Raw genomic sequence first — 13,649 nt, forward strand, 5'->3', positions numbered from 1 at the left:
CTCAGTAGCATTAATAGGTGATTTTGAGGGTGTCGTTCTCCCCCTTAGCTGTTCTGGAGATGGAAGAGAAGTTTATGATACAATTTCAGCTTGAGCATCACTTTGATTAGCTTGTCTAGGTGGTGACTTACTAGTCCCTTCTCTCGCAGCCATATTGACTTGTTTACTTGTATTCTTACTCCTTTTTGTAATCGATATCTTTACTATATTGATAAATAAAAATTGATTCAGTGATTAAATATTACTCCACATAAAACTCTGGCTCTATTACATGATATAAGATATGAAGAAAAAGAGACATCCCCAAATTATCCTATAGCCTCCCTTTTATAGATGTTGTGCACAACACACCCATAAGCAAGAATCTACATAAATATGACTTTTTAGATTCCTTAGGACAACCTGGATCTGATACCACTTTTTTTATGCCTTTAACCCCATTAGGGTGGACAGGCACCTGTAGCCGTAAAGTCTCGAGAGCACCAACCTATAACCTTGTACTTCTCGTGCATGTAACTATAATAACCAAAGGTTCTTAAATATATGGATATGATGCATCAATGAGAATAATACAAGAGACATCAGTACGAAAATGTGTATTAAATAAGTAAGGCTAAAAGTAATTACACATCATACAAGAGCTCAATTGAAATCGGATACAAGTGTATAAATGGTGCTAGTAGACCACCTTTACATATACTTGTAGGATCAAGTAAATTAAATTATTTTCTTTATTTTTACCTTCTTACATTATAATCTTTGTAATCCATATGATACAAATGACTAGTCGATCAATGGTAAATACACAAATTGGGATCGGCCCATGCTAGGCTTACAACCTTGAGCTGCCACCTATGTATGAATAGACTAGGATCGGACCATGCCAGGATTTCACCCCTGAGCTACCACCCACATATAAAGGTATCAATATCGGCCCATGCTAGGCTTATGACCCAGCTACCACTCGTACAATTCAAATTTATGTTACTTAGTTTATTTATCCTTTGGGATTGTTAGTTTGGTGGTCATAGCATTATTGTACTTTATAAAAATAATCTACCAGTAAGATACGTGTGAATAAGAACTTAATGCAATAACAATAAGGTAGGGAGCTATTTGTATATAAATGAAATATTTAAGAGCTAAAAATAACACATGGGTCATATTTAACTTAAAGGAGAACTCCTAAAACTTGCTAGTGAAAGTAGACATGCAGACTTGATAATAAGCACGTATTGATTATTTTAACACATTAGAGAGTGGGGACAAGTCCGTTAGCTACACGGAGATCATGTTATGTGTATCATTTGGTATCAGAGAACATTGGAAGCTTACTTTGTAACACAATGTTGGATTTCATGTCAACGAATACAAAATAGAGTATGCCTTACATACCTTGCTGTACAACTCTAATATTAACCCAAATTAATTTCATACTTTTTGGATTACTTATCTATAATAAAGTATATGGTAAAACTAGTATTAGTAACTAACCAACATATTTGGGATACTTAACTTTACCAAAACAATAGCCGAGTAGTAAGCTCATAATTTATCAAATCAAGGGTGTTATTTAAACCCTTTTCTCCTCTAATTACATCCACATACCATACAAGTTCTCATAAGATCCCCCAAAATAACTTTTACTTCATTACAGCCTCAAAATAGTATACAAAATAGAATGGGTTGTAAATATATACAATATTTAGTTCGTGGAGTACTACTACAACCTTCTTCTATATTCCTATACAACTACCTAGACCTTTCCCCAACATCAACCCGATAGTACCCAACATATACACATAAGATAGTCCACAAAAAAACACCAAATTTCCTTATCATAGCAACCAAATGTTGATATTATCATTTCTTGAGTCCTTAATGGCAAAACATCTATAATTCTCTACCCAAATTAATACATAAGGAGGATAAAATAGAGCAGTCACCTTACCTCAATTTTTTAACTTATCCTTTTAACTTGAATTCTGTAAGAACTTGAACTTTCCTTCACACTTTAAACTAAAGAAGAAAACAGAAGTCTATTAATAACAAATAAAAGTGAGAAGTTAGCTTGTCTTATATTCTGCCCTGTATTTATAATTAAGCATGAATAGTATGTTTTTCTAATCTTCCATCTTCCATGGGAAAATTAAGCTATAAGTATTTTCACTTACTTTGGCATACAAAGTTGAGGGTTTCTTCAAGAACCCTAGAAGGAGAAATAGGGTTGCTCCTTGCTGTTCCAGAGAAAAGTAGAGAGAACTTATGAAATATGATCCTTTTTGTGACTTGGAAATAAAGGAAATGACCAAAAACTTGGCCTTATAAAGGTCCCATTTTGTCTATATTTTTAGCTGAATTTTGGACCTCAAATTGGGAAAATTGGTCCAAGTAGGTGATTCACCATCACCTACTTTCTTGATTCTTTGTTGGGCTCAATTAAATTGGGTCTTGGCAGATTTGAGTTTTGGGTCCTTTCTCTATTTTTTTTTTTCACTTAGTTTGGGCTCAAATGAGTACATTCATATAGGCCCAAATCTAATCCATAACCTTGGGTCCATTAACTTGGTTCATATAACTCAAGAAGGTTACTCACCTACTACCTTAATTAAGTCAAGCACGCACGTCAATATTGAATTTCATTTTCAGTTCTTAATCTCTTTAATCTAACCTAAAATGTGTATACACTTGGTCACTTTAAACTTTAGATTCAAGTACCAGCTTACAATTCCAAGTTAAATAGTTGTATCGACGTTAACTTGGTCATGTCACATTAAAACCTATGGACAGTATCTAGAAATACATTTACACCATCAACATTTAGATAACAAATCTAGTTTATTACATATACCACAAGGCTATATCAAATTTCATATAAGCAGAATAAGTACAAGCAAGATACGAGGTGTTACATTGACCGAATTAGATTGGTTGTATATCTTAGTGCAATTGGTGTACTAATGTATCTTGCAAATACCACAATACCCAATTTAGCCTTTTCGGTTATTTTTTTAGTAAGGTATAGTTCTGATCCTATTAGGAGACATTGAAATAAGATCAAACATATATTGTGGTACCTAAAAGGGACTACTGATATAGGCTTATTTTATTCTAAAGATTGCAGTCCCGATCTTGTTGGTTATGCTGATGTTGGGTATTTATCTGACCCACATAAAGCTTGGTCTCAAATAGGCTATGTGTTCATATGTGGGGATACTGCTATATCTTGGAGATCTACAAAGCAGTCTATCATAGCCACTTCATAAAACCATGTTGAGATAATAACTATTCATAAAGCATGCCGAGAATATGTGCGGTTGATGTCCATGATAAGTCTCATCCAAGAAAAATATGGTTTGAAATGTGACAAGGTACCCATAATTTCTTATGAAAATAATGCAACATGCATAGAACAACTTAAGGGAGGATTCATAAAAAGAGATAGATTAAAGCACATTTCACCAAAACTTTTCTATACACATGAACTCCAAAGGAATGAAGATATTAACGTGCTACAAATTCGTTCTAGTGATAATTTACCAAATTTATTCATCAAGTCTCTTCCAACTATAACTTTCAAGAAGATGGCACACAAGATCGGGATACAAAGGTTCAAGGATGTTCTTATTAGGAAAAGTTAATACGTATTGTACTCTTTTTTCCTTATGACATTTTGTCTCACTGTATTTTTTTAAAGTTCTTAATGAGGTGGCCTATATGCATATCATTAAAGACGTATACTCTTTTTCTTTACTAGAATTCCCCCCCCCCCCCAGGTTTTTCTTGTAAGGTTGTATGAGGCACATTATCTATCAGTTACATATTTAAGGAGGAGTGTTATAAATATATTACCATATATAGTGAATGTCTATTTTAGAAAATATAGAAATCCTAACTTTGAGACAAAATTTGTTTTTCCCCATAAATAAAGGGATTTTCCTTCATTGTTATTCACCTCTCAAGAATTCCTCAAGCGAAATAAGAAATTACTATTTCTTCTCTCCCCATTCTTCTCATTTTTACATTATATTTCACAACAAAAAGAAAAAAAATTGAAATAGAAAATATAAACTACAACAAAAGGATAAAAGAACAAGAAGAAGAGAAAGAAAGGCCATAGATAAAAGTGAGGGAAACAGAGAAAATCAGGGAGAATTTTTCTTTTCATTCAAACATAATTTGATCTTTGAAAATCATAAAAAGGTTCCTATTTGGAAAAATGAATCTTTAATTACTTGGGTGAACGTAATTTAACGAACCTAAGATTCATTTTTCTTTTATAACTCAAGTTGTTACCTAAAAATAAGGTATTTAACTATACTTGTATATGTATTTGATGTTGTCTTGAGCATCAAATACATACACAAGTTGCAATTCCTAGTAATTAGAAAAATATTATTATTCACTTCCTACTTAATGGATCTAGTTTGCTAGTTCTGAACTTTTCTCTTTATAATAACATTTACCGTACAGGTTATTATGTATCAGTTAGATCATGTATATATGAGCATATAAATATAAGAATTATCTTTATGAGCAAATGCTTAAGAATATCAGTACGATGTTGGGTTATGATGATATTACGATAACTATTTAAAATATACTAAAAGACATTAGTGTCTATGAAATATGAATCATGAATTATGATTTTATATTTTGCAATGTTACCTGAGAAAATTGAAAGAAAGGTGTCATTTAAGTCTTGAATGAAGGATTGGTGACATTGACCAACTTAAAGGGTCAAACATAATTAAGAAACTTGATTAGGTTAATTGTGAACTTGATTAATATTTTCAAAACTTACTAATCTTTTCAAAAATACAAATCAATCCACACCCCTCTCCTCTCCAAATCATCCATCTCTCCTCTCTCTCTCGATAATTTCTCTCAACCAATAGTTCTGTAAATTTCTCCTTTCAATCCTCGATAACTTCAACCTCCCCAATAAATAGTTGACCTTTGAGTTTTTTTCTTACTTTCAACTGTTAATCGATGTGACAACCTTGCTCTCCAGCCACAAAAGCTTCGAGTTCTTCATTGTCCCTTTTCTTTTTTTACTGATAAAAAATTATGGCCTTTTTTGTTTTGAAGAAAAAGAGAAACTTGATACAACTTCTCTTCTAGTATTGGTTGACAATATTAATATTTGTTGATTTAATTTAAAATGTGGTCTGAATAAAATTCTAATATTTGGTATTTCTTCTCTTCTCGTTTTGAAGTGAAATATGATTTTTTGTTGTTTTTTTCATTTTTTGAAGTTTGATTTTTGTTGTTTGTTTTGTACAAACAAAACAACGATGTTGGTGTTTTTGGTGTTGCTCCCGTTGCTGGGTTGATTTGTTTTTGTTCTCGGTAAAAATAGTTATATTGTTGTTGTTCTATAGAATAAAGTCATGCTACTATTTTAGATTGTTCATCCGTCACTTGTTCTGACCAATCAAGAGTTAAAAATACCATTTTTTCTTAATTCACGGTCTATGCAAACTTTATTGGACCCTAAAGTCATTGACAAAATAAAAAAAAATTGTTTGGAGCAACAAGCATCATAAGAAAAATAATTTTGGAGGGTAGGCTTATTGTTGTTAATGATGGTAGTGGTAGAGGTTTTGCCGTTGGGGCTAATGATGCTCCTCTTATAGTTTTTGAAACAACAAACCATTATGATTACAGTCATACTAGTTATACAGATTTTGCCCTTTCTAGTGAATGTTCTACATGCAAATGTCATGACTGCAAGGGGAAACATAACGGAGTGATTAATATTATTAATGGATTAACTGTTTCTATAAAGAAATTGATATCTAAAGGGGTGTGATTCCATCAAAGAGGATTTCATATCCATACACTCCACTAGATATTAAGGTGGCTAAGAGGAGAAGGAAAAAAATTTCCAATGCATCATCAAGCATCAAAAAAAGCAAAATTACAACTCCTCTGTCTTTTTCTTGGCCCTTTAATCAATGTACAAGGGCCATAGAAGAGTAGCATGAGGTGAAGAAGGTGAATATATATCATATTTTCCAATAAAGAAACAGACACATATCTTTTTCAACAGATAATACATCTGCTGAAAATTATCAAATAGATATATACACTATTGCAATAGTTGTCTAATCTGTTATATCAGTTGTCCATCTGTTTCAGCAAATCAAACAGGTCTTTGTACTATTTTAATTTGTACCAACAAATGAGTCATATGTTGCAACAGATGGGTCATCTATTGGAAATTATCATACAACTCTTTTTAACCTATTTAAATTTATCCTAATTAGTGATTTATCTATTGCAACAGATACATAATTTGTTATATATTTGTGATTAGCATTAATAATTATAATACCCCGTATTTCCCTATCATAATTTAAGTCTCAATACATGAGTATTCATATATATAAAATTTGTGAAATACTTGTTATTTCTCATTTTGGAGCCCACCAAGTTGTGGGAAATTGAACTAGCTTTCAAACGATATAAAATTTGCCTTAACCCGATAACCGAGTAAGAAGTTACGGCGATTTTAAGTTACAGACATAAAATACCATAATTTAGGCCCGTAGCTCATTGCAGAGAAGTGTAAAATCATAACTGTCAAATTCCAGTGAGACTCCGTGATTCCACCATATCGTGGTGATGTCCCATCTCACAATTGTCCCTTTCCAGTGAGCCTCTGTGATAATGGCGCATTGCGGAGGTGGCCAAAATGGTATTCCAAAGGCTTACCGTAATTTCACCGTGTCGTACCAAACTTTCAGTCCCCAGTTGTCAATTACTAGTAGCCCGATGCAATAGCATCATGTCGCTCCAGAGCCAAAAATTAGGATTTCAGCTTTCAGTTCTGACTTTTTAAATTCCTTTAAGGATATTTGGGTCTTTTCCCATGACCCTAATCAGCCTAAAATATGAGATTTAACCCATTTGTGACCTAAATAATCATAATTTCTTCAATTCCTCTCAAAATTAAAGATCCCCTTCTCAAGAACAAAAAACCCTAGCTCTCAAATTCAAGGCCAAATCTCAAGAAATCTTCACCAATCCTCTCAAATTCATTAACTCAGGTATGTTAAATGTTCATTCATGGGTTCCTTTCACCCATGGAGTCAAGTATCTGATTTTAATTACAAACTTATAATCTTTCCAAGTTACGCTATTTTTAAATTAAGTTTTCAACCATGAATCTCCATGAACTATGATTCTACACCATGTATGAATGGAATTATTGTTATTATTCAATTCCCCATGTTTTAATGTTATCATTCATCAAATTAAATCAAGATTTACTGTTGTTCATGTTGAATCCATGATATTACTACAAGTTCCATAACATTCTTATGATTTGATTAATCTATGAACTATAAGTGTTTGATAAAATTCCAACAAGAATGAGTAGTTGATAAAGGTTTTCATGCTAAGTCCTCTAAGTTTAATATTGTGTTACTATTTTTTCTTTTGAGTCCTGGGGGTATTGAATACCCAAAAATCATAGTTGTTTACTTAGTCTCATCTCAATATCTTCAGAATAAATTTATATTATACTATGAGCATTACTAAAATAGTCAGTTAAACTCAGAATAGTCAGTAAATCAGTGTCATTCAGTTGGGAGTAGGATTTAGCATCGAGTGAAGGTAAGGATGGTGGATTCCCTATTAGATAGGCAAAGTCACTAGTAGCAGTCCCTAAACTCCAAGAATACATAGCCAGAGTAGGATATGAGAAGTCACCCGTCAGTATAGGCTGGACTATCTCGCAAGGGTCACCTGTCAGATTAGGCTTGACACCCTTAGTCCTTCAGGATAATACAGTTTGGCAGACTAGTGGATCCACTTAGCCAGCATTAGTAACCATGGTACGGAATTAACATTCTTCCAACTGGACCTCGATTAGCTTAGATTGGGGCATGTCGGTTAGATGATAGCTCCCACAGTCTCAGTCTAATAATCAGACTAGTAGTTTAGTCTCAGTATTGTTTGACCAAGGTATACAGATATCAGTTATTTCAGTAGTTTAGTTTATAGATTTTTATCTAGTTCATGTTATATGTTTGGTTATGCATCCACAATATCTATAGATTTTACGTACCTTTGGTATTTACAGACTTTCATCCATACACAGTGTTTATAGATTTCACATATTTTTAGTATCTATAGATTTTATGCTCTCTATTCAGTACTAAATATTTTACATATATATTCAGACAGTTCTTATTCCTGTTCATAAAATTGTGTATGTCATCCTACCTCATTTAGCATACCAGTACATTCAAAGTACTGATCGCATACCTTTATTCTGCGCTATGATGTATTATATCATAGGTTCTGATGCTCAATTCTCGAATCACGCTTAGACTTCTCTGACTCTCAGTAGTAGCAGTGGTGAGTCCTCATATTTTGAGGATAGATTATTTTACTTTATATCTTTAGTTCAGTAGTTAGTGGAGTTAGTTGCGGCTTGTCCCATCAACTAGTAGTCAGTCATCTAAGAGGCTTTCAAACATTATAGTTAGTTATTTAGTATTCAGACTTCAGTTGGCATATCAATTAGTTATTCGGATTTTCTTTATCTTATAAGATTCAGATAGTCATTTCTTCAGATTCATAATTCAGTATTTGTTTCAGATATTAAAAGATTATGGCAAATCAGTTATTCTTCTATATTTATAATTATATTATTCAGTGCTCACCGAAGGTCCCAGCTCATGGGTTAGCTTGTGGTCCCTCAGGACTGTAAGCACCGTGTAATGCTTAGGTTGTACTCTCGGGGTGTTACAAACTTAGTATCAAAGCCTAAGGTTTTAAAGAGTCCTAGGAAGTCTAAAAGTCACGTCAAGTAGAGTCTTGTGCAAAGATGTGTAGTGCACCACACTTATGGGCAGGAGGCTACAAGGTATTTAGGAAAAGTTTCCCTTCTTCCAGTATTCATATTGTGTGTGTAAGCATGAGCTCAAGTTAAAATCTCAGTCTAATCCATTGCTTCCTTCTATTTACAGAACATGCCTCCCAAAAAGAATAATAGAAGAGGAACAGGAAACCATCCAGAACCTCCGCCCGTCCAGGCAGATCCTCTGGACAAGCATGTCTCTCACGCAGAATTTAGGGTTGTGTTCACTACTCAAGAAAATTATGAAGTAGCTCAAAATAAATGGCCAACTGCTATTCCGGCCAACCCAGTGGCCAATATTGCTGTAGTCAGGATTTGGGACTTCACCCAAATGAATCCTCCTTCCTTCACGGGATCTAGGTCTGAAGAGAATCCACATTAATTCTTAGATATGGTTCAGAAAGCAATGGATATTATTGGGTAACATCTAGTGAGAGTGTTGAGTTAGCGGCATATCAGTTGTAGGATGTATCCCATACATAATTTAAGCAGTAGATGTAGATAGGGGTAAAAGAAGGGCCTGTAGTATGGGAAGAGTTTGCTATAGCTTTCTTAGATAGATTTTTCCCATTGGAGTTAAGAGAGGCCAAGGTGTTAGAATTTATTAACTTGAGGTAGGGCAACATGAGTGTGAAGGAATATTCCCTCAAGTTTACTTAGTTAGCTAGATATGCTCCCCATATTGTAGCTGACAGTAGGTCCAAGATGAGCAAGTTTGTTTCTAGTGTGTCTGATAATGTGGTCAAGGAGTATAGTACTGTAATGCTAATTATGGAGATAAACCTATCTAGGATGATGATCCATGCTCAAAAAATTAAGGATCAGAAGATTAAGAAGATAGAGAAAACAAGAAGGCTAGGATGGGTAGTTTTAATTTCAGTCAGCCAAGGTCAGAAGGTGGTAACTATCCCCAATTCCATTAGAGTTCTTCAGCCCCAGCACCCTCTTCAACCAGTGCTCCAGTACCCAAATTCAGAAATGATAATTGGGATAGAGCAGCATGCTCTAAGTCCCAAAGCAGTATTAACAGTGCTCGTAGAAATTGCCTATGTCAGAAATATGGCAAAAACCATTAGAGAGAGTGTAGAGTGAGTAGTGAATTATATTTTGGGTGTGGCAAGGCAGGCCATCAAATTCGGGAGTGTTGGGTAGTTTTTTAGAAAGGTAGGAATTTGTGCCAACAAGGACAGTCTCATCAGTCATCAGTTCCATTCAATCATCCAACTCAGCAGGGTGCCACTTCCAGTACTACCAGTGGTCAGTGTCCGAATAGATTATATGCTCTTCAGTCCCGCTAAGATCAGCAAAATTCTCCTGACGTAGTTACTGGTATGTTGTAAGTCTTTTATTTACATGTCTATGATTTACTAGAACCTGGAGCTTCTCTTACTTTTGTAACTCTCTATATAGCCATCAATTTTGAAGTTAGTCCCAAAATGCTAGCAGAGCCCTTTTCAGTGTCTACCCCATTTGGTGTTTCCATTGTAGCCAGAAAGGTATACAGAAACTGTCCAATCATAATATCTTATAAAGTTACCTCAGTTGATCTCATAGAGTTAGAGATAATGGATTTTGATGTTATCCTCGACATGGATTGGCTCCACTCATGCTATTCCTTAGTTGACTGTAGAAATAGAATAGTTTATTTTCAGTTCCCAAATGAACCAGTCCTTGAATAAAGGGGTAGTACTACAGCGCTTAAGGGTCAGTTGATTTCATACCTTAGAGCGAGAAGAATGATATCCAAAGGATGTGTCTATCATCTTGTGTGAGTCAAAGACTCTAGCTCAGAAACTCTAACTTTTGAGTCAGTTTTAGTAGTCAGGGAATTTCTAAATGTGTTCCCTAAAGATCTTCTTAGAGTTTCTCCCAAAAGGGAAATCAACTTTGGAATAGACCTTCTTCCAAATGCTCAGCCTATATCTATTTTGCCATACAGAATGGCTCCAGCTGAGCTCAATGAATTGAAAGAACAGTTGAAGAATCTCCTAGAAAAGGGATTCATCAGACCTAGTGTCTTTTCATAGGGTGCACTAGTTCTATTTGTGTGTAACAAAGATGGTTCTCTCAGAATATGCATAGACTACCATCAGTTGAACAAAGTCACAGTCAAGAATAATTATCCACTTTCTAGAATCGATGACTTGTTTGACCTACTTCAGGGTGCCAACTATTTTTCTAAGATAGACCTCAGATCCGTCTATCATTAGCTTAGGGTTAGGGAATGTGACATTCCAAAAATAACTTTCCAAACTTAATATGGTCACTTTGAATTTCTAGTCATGTCTTTCGGTCTTACTAATGCCCCAGCAGCTTTCATGGACCTAATGAATCGTGTGTTCAAGCAGTACATGGATATATTCATTATATTCTTCATCAATGACATTCTTGTCTATTTTTGTAGCAAGAATGATCACGCAGAATACCTCAGATCATACTTCAGACTCTTAAAACCCATTAGTTGTTTGCCAAATTCAGTAAGTACAAATTTTGGCTAAGTTCAGAAGCATTCCTTTATCATATTATTTCTGGTGATGGCATTAGAGTTAATCCTCAAAAGACCAAAGCAGTGAGAAACTATTCTAGACCCATCTCTCCATCATATATCAGGAGTTTCTTAGGTTTAGGTGGCTATTACCGTCAGTTTATTGAAGGGTTTTCATCTATTGCATCCCCTATTTCTAGATTAACTCAGAAAAAAGTCAAGTTTTAGTGGTCAGATTCCTGTGAGAAGAGTTTTTAGGAGTTAAAGACTTGACTCACCTCAGCACCAGTTCTTACTTTGCTAGATGGTTCAAATGAGTTTGTTGTGTACTGTGATGCATCAAGAGTAGGTTTGGGTTGTGACCTTATGCAGAGAGGTAAGGTTATAGCCTATGCCTCTAGATAACTTAAGCCCCATGAGAAGAATTATCCTATTTATGATCTCGAGTTAGCATCTGTAGTATTTACCTTACAGATTTAGAGGCATTACTTGTATGGGGTGTATGTTGATGGGTTCATAGATCAAAAGAGTTTCCAGTATGTGTTCTCTCAAAAAGATTTGAATTTATGTCAGAGAAGGTGGTTAGAGTTATTGAAAGATTATAACATAAGTGTTCTGTATCATCCAGGCATGGCCAATGTAGTAGCTGATGCTCTCAGTAGATTGGCTATGTTTCTCATGTTGAGGATGGTACAAAGAAGTTAGCTCAGAAAGTCTATCATCTTTCTTGACTAGGTGTTTGGTTAGTCGATTCAGCAGAAGGTAGTGTATGGGTGTAGAGTAGCTCTAAATTATCTCTAGTTTTCGAGGTAAAGGAAAACCAGGATAGAGATCCCAGTCTAGTTAAGTTGAAAGAATTAGTCAGAGATCAAAAAATGGAGGTTTTCTCCTAAGGGAAAGATAGTGTGCTGTGTTGTCAGGGTTGACTATGTGTGTCTGGTGTAGATGACTTGAGGCAATGAATTCTTACAGAAGCTCACTGTGCACATTACTCTATTCATCTAGGGTCCATTAAGATGTACCGCGATTTATGGGAGATTTATTGGTGGAGTTGGATAAAGAGGGATATTGCAAAGTTTGTAGCTAAGTGTTCTACATTTTAGCAAGTTAAGATTGAGCACCAGAAGCCTAGTGGGTCCATGCAAGATTTTAGTATTACCACTTAGAAGGGGAAGAAGTGAACATAGACTTTGTGATGGGTCAGCCTCGTACTTATCATCGGTATGATTCTATTTGGGTTATCGTAGACAGGATGGCAAAAACAACTTATTTCTTGCCATTCCATACCTCTTATTCAGTTGAGGACTATGTTAAACTCTATCTTAGAGAGTTGGTTAGGTTGCATGGTGTTCCGTTATCTATCATCTCTAATAGAGGTACCCAGTTTACCTCTCATTTCTGGAAAGCATTCAAAAAGGGTCTTGGTACCCAAGTCTACCTCAGTACAACATTCCACCCTCAGACAGATGGTCAAGCAGAAAGGACCATTCAGACTCTTGAAGATATGCTGGGAGCATGCATAGTTGATTTTAAAGGTAGTTTGGATGACCACTTCCCTTTGATTGAGTTCGTATATAATTACAGCTATTATTCCAGCATTCAGATGGCTCTGTTTGAAGCTCTCTATGGTAGGAGATGTAGAACTCCAATAGGTTGGTTTGAAGTGGGTGAGGCCATAGTATTAGGGCCTGACTTGGTGTTTGATTCCTTAAAGAAGGTTCAGTTGATCAGAGAAAGGCTTAGAGCAGCCCAAAACTGACAGAAATCATATGCAGATGTGAGGAGACAGGATCTCGAGTTTGAGGTCATTGATTTTGTGTACTTAAAAATATCTCCCATGAAGGGGGTAAAGAGGTTCGGCAATAAAGGGAAACTAAGTCCTCGATATGTCGGTCCCTACAAAATTCTTAGTCATTCCAAAAAATAGCTTACAAGGTTGATTTGCCTTCAGATCTAGCTTCAGTACACCCAGTGTTCCTTGTCTCATTGTTGAAAAAGTGTATTAGTGATCCAACTGTAGTTGTTCCCTTAGAAAGTAGGGATATTCAGAACAGTCTTTCCTATGAGGAAGTTCTAATAGAAATTATCAATAGTCAAGTTTGTAGACTAAGAAACAAAGAAGTTCCACTAGTCAAAGTTCTTTGGTGCAATCAGTCCATTGAGGGAGCCACTTGGAAAGTACAAGCAGATATGCGGACCAAGTACCCTCATCTTTTCTCCACGAATTCAGATTCAGTTTAAGGTATTAATCTTTTTAAGATTCCCCTCTATCATACTCTGTTTTAGTTG

This window comes from Capsicum annuum, chromosome 1 (assembly GCF_002878395.1).
Source record: "Capsicum annuum cultivar UCD-10X-F1 chromosome 1, UCD10Xv1.1, whole genome shotgun sequence".
In the NCBI taxonomy this organism is placed as follows: Eukaryota; Viridiplantae; Streptophyta; class Magnoliopsida; order Solanales; family Solanaceae; genus Capsicum; species Capsicum annuum.